We start from the raw sequence: 4,459 nt of genomic DNA, 5'->3' as shown, positions 1-4,459 counted from the left end.
ATACTCCGGAAGTCTAATTGGGTCGGTGGAACCATCCATTATGCCCTTAAACGGTCATTTTACCCGTTCATAACTTTTTGTGATTTTATAAACTCAAGCCTACCACGTACGTTTATGACAACATATAATGATCATATATGGTTTTAAATGGCATTATATGACCCCGAGATATATCCCTTAAGGTCTCAAGGCTTTTCGCCACCAGGCCCCGAAATCTCAAAATTTACTCAAAAAGCGTGGATTATAGCCTTAAATTGTGTAATTTTTTGACCTTTTTTCGCCCGGAAATAAAATTTACCAAGATGTTTACCATGGTCCTTAATACACTCCGGTTGTCCAATTAGGTCAGTGGAACCATCTTATATGCCCTTAAACGGTCATTTTACCCGTTCACAAGTTGAAGTGATTTCGTAAACTCAAGGCTACCACGTATGTTTATAACAACAGATAATGATCATATATGGTCTTAAACAGTATATGACCCTGATATATATCCCTTAGGGTCTCAAGACTTTTCGGCTCCGTGCCCCGAAACCTCAAAATTTACTCAAAAAGCATGGATTTATAACCTTCAATTTTGTAATTTTTTGACCTTTTTTCGCCCAGAAATAAAATTTGCCGAGATGTTTACCATGGTCCCTAATATCTTCCGGGAATCCAATTAGGTTGGTGGAATCATCCAATTTTCCCTTAAACGGTCATTTTACCCGATCACAACTTGCAATGATTTCGTAAACTCAAGCCTACTACATATGTTTATGAAAATGTATAATGATCATATATGGTTTTAAACGGCATTATATGACCCCTGGATGTATCCCTTAGGGTCTCAAGGATTTTCGCTTTCGGGCCCCGAAACCTCAAAAAGCGTGAATTAGCCTTCACCTTTGTAATTTTTTTGACCTGTTTCACCCGGAAATAAAAATGGCCGAGATGTTTACTAATGTCCCTAATATCCTCCGGGAGTCCAATTAGGTCGGTGGAAACATCAAATATGCCCTTAAACTGTAATTTAACCCGTTCACAACTTGTATGATTTCATAAACTCAAGTCTTGCACGTACGTTTATGACAACATATAATGATCATATATGGTTTCAAATGACATTATATGACCCCGAGATGTATCCCTTAGGGTCTCAAGAATTTTTGGCACCAGGCCCCGAAACTTCAAAATTTACTCAAAAAGCGTGGATTATAGCCTTTAATTTTGCCCAAAAATAAAATTTGCCGAGATGTTTACCATGGTCCCAAATATCCTCCGGGAGTCCAATTAGGTCGGTGGAACCATCAAATATGCCCCTAAACGGTCATTTTACCCGTTCACAACTTGTAGTGATTTCGTGAACTCAAGCCGACCACGGATGTTTGTGACGACATATAATGATCATATATGGTTTCAAACGGCATTATATGACCCTATAATGTATCCCTTGGGGTCTCAAGGCTTTTCGCCACCATGCCCTGAAACCTCAAAATTTCCTCAAATAGCCTTGATTATAGCCTTCAAATTTGTAATTTTGACCTTTTGTCGCACGGAAATAAAAATTGCCGAGGTGTTTACCATGGTCCCTAATATCCTTCGGGAGTCCAATTGGGTCGGTGGAACCATCCAATATGCCCTTAAACAGTCATGTCACCCGTTCACAACTTGTAGCGATTTCGTAAACTCAAGCCTGCCACGGACGTTTGTGACAACATATAATGATCATATATGATTTCAAACGGCATTATGTGACCCTGAAATGTATCCCTTGGGGTCTCAAGGATTTTCGCCACAGGCCCTGAAACCTCAAAATTTCTTCGAAAAGCCTGGATTTCAATTTTGTAATTTTTGACTCTTTTTCGCCCGGAAATAAAAATTGCCGAGATGTTTATGGGTCCCTAATACCCTCTAGGAGTCCAATTAGGTCGGTGGAACCATCCAATATGCCCTTAAACAATCAATTTATTCATTCACAACTTGTAGTGAATTCGTAAAGTCAAGCCTACCACGGACGTTTGTGACAACAAATAATGATCATAATAAATGGTTTCAAACGACGTTATATGACCCCGGAGATGTATCACTTTGGGTTTCAATACTTTTCGCCACTGGGCCCCAAAACCTCAAAATTTCCTAAAAAAATGTGGATTGTAGCCTTCAATTTTGTAATTTTTGGACCTTTTTTCGCCCGGAAATTAAAATTGCCGAGATGTTTACCATGGTCCGGTGGTCCCTTATAGTCTCCGGGGATCCAATTGGTTCGGTGGAACCATCCAATCTGCAGTAGTGGAAAAATTGTCATTTGTAACACCCTATTTGTAACGGGCATGATAAAATTCGTTACAAAAAGAGTAATTGTAACGGGCAAAATATATGATCGTTATGGAAAAAACTTCTTTGTAACGGGCAAACAAATGCCCGTTACGAACAGTTAATATTTGTATCGGACATATATAAAGCTCATTACGAACAGTTGATATTTGTATCGGACATATATAACCTTTAATTTTTAACAAATTTCGACATTTTTAGGATTGAAAAAAAAAATTATTTGGTGCTTCAATTCCCAAAGACACCGGTAGGCCATTTGAATGGTCAAAATCATTCACTTTGCCTCTTAACTCTAAATTTAACCAATTACCTACATGAATCTATATGTGACTAACTCTTAATAATGCTTTTTTCATGCTATTTCTAGTAAATCAATAACTAGTAGAGGATACGTCTTCTTTATGCACGCATTTCAATTTAGTCAAAATCTAATCTTTTTATATATATATATATATATATATATATATATATATATATATATATATATAAAGGGGAGTTTTTTTCCCGAGTTTTTAGAGAGCCACGTAGGATTTAATTTTCTTAGCGCGCCCTGTGGGATTGTAAATTTAAGTTGTAGCCAATTAAATAAGAGATTATTAATTTATTTTACAATTAAATAATTCAAGTGTCACGTAAGCAAAGTTGACGAATGAGATTATAAAGTTTAAATTAATCAAATACAAAATATTATCTTTTGAGATTAGGAATTTTATAAAATATTTTAAACTAATATAATAACAATTTTAATCACATAAATATGAAAATTATTTTTTAAAAAAATATTAACAAACTGTGCATCGCACGGTCTTCCATCTAGTGCTTCTGCAATTCCCGGTAGGTTTTTCTTGAACATGGAAATAAACATTTTGGAGTCAATGTAGCTTTTTATGCTATGCCTCTTTTAAGATTCAAGGTTGCCATGAGCCTTTATGTGATTGACTAGTGGTTGTGTTTATGATTTAAACAGCATTACATGACCTTATGATGCGTCACTTATGATTCCATGAGTTTGTGATACCAGGTCTTTAAGATCTCAAAAACATGTATAACCTTCAGTTTTAGACAATTTTTTACTTTTACGAAATCGGAAAAGAAAGATGTCGGGGTAGTTCCTGCGCAACCCATGGCACCTCAAGAGTCCATTTGGGTGGTTAGAATTTGGAAACTTAGAACCATCTATTTTCCCTTTAAATTGTAAGTTTAGTCGTTTATGTATATGCCTCTTTCATGAGTAAAGGTCACCACATGCCTTTTTATTGACCGACTAATGGTCGTATATGATTTCAAACATTCACTATATGACCCTAAGATGTATCACCTATGAACACTTGAATTTTTGATCTAAATGTGAAATGATGGCCGGGGAACGGACTGGTAACAAGTGAACAGCTAGACGTCAAACAATCTCAGATTTGGTAGCGGCAAGGTGATGATTTATAACTTACGAAAATGATACGTTTGATACATAATTAAAACAAAGCATTGCTATGGTTACTGCCGATGCTAATGTCATGTGAAATCTACCTACTAATCTATATTTATAATGACTCATTTAATTAGTGATGGGCATGAAGCCATGAATGGGTTAACGAGATTCCACTTTATACTTCGTATTATACTTTGTTAATTGTCTGTATCAATTTTGTCCAAATGTGTTGGTTATAAATTTAAGAACCGGAGAAAATAGATGGATGGTGATTGGGTTCCTAAATACACTCTCCTATAAGTGAGGATACGATATTAAGGTAGTAATGTAAACTAATTTAGTTGATTAAAGTTTTTTAGGATAGTATTCAGATCCAAGATCAAATTTGGAAAGATCTGAGATCAAATCTTGTTTAATTTATTTGTTATATCATCTTACAGGATAAAGTTTAGAGTGATTACTTCTTCAAGTTCAATTTTCTCATCCAAATGAGGTTGAGAAGACGAGATATTCTGTTTATTGAGGTGATACTTTATGATTTAATGTGCATTTTGCCTTTGACTTGAACTTAATTGTTAGTAATAAAGGCAAAATGCACATTAAATTCATAGAAGTTTCTCATCATTCAAATTAAGTGAAATTTAAAAATTTCAAGCTAATTTTTTTTTTTTTTTTTTTTTTTTTTCACCCAAGCTAATACTTCAATTTCAATTTCAA

This window comes from Chenopodium album, chromosome 24 (genome assembly GCF_948465745.1).
Source record: "Chenopodium album chromosome 24, dcCheAlbu1.1, whole genome shotgun sequence".
Classification (NCBI taxonomy): domain Eukaryota; kingdom Viridiplantae; phylum Streptophyta; class Magnoliopsida; order Caryophyllales; family Amaranthaceae; genus Chenopodium; species Chenopodium album.
The sequence above is the reverse complement of the archived record's forward strand: the minus strand, read 5'-3'. Positions refer to the sequence as shown.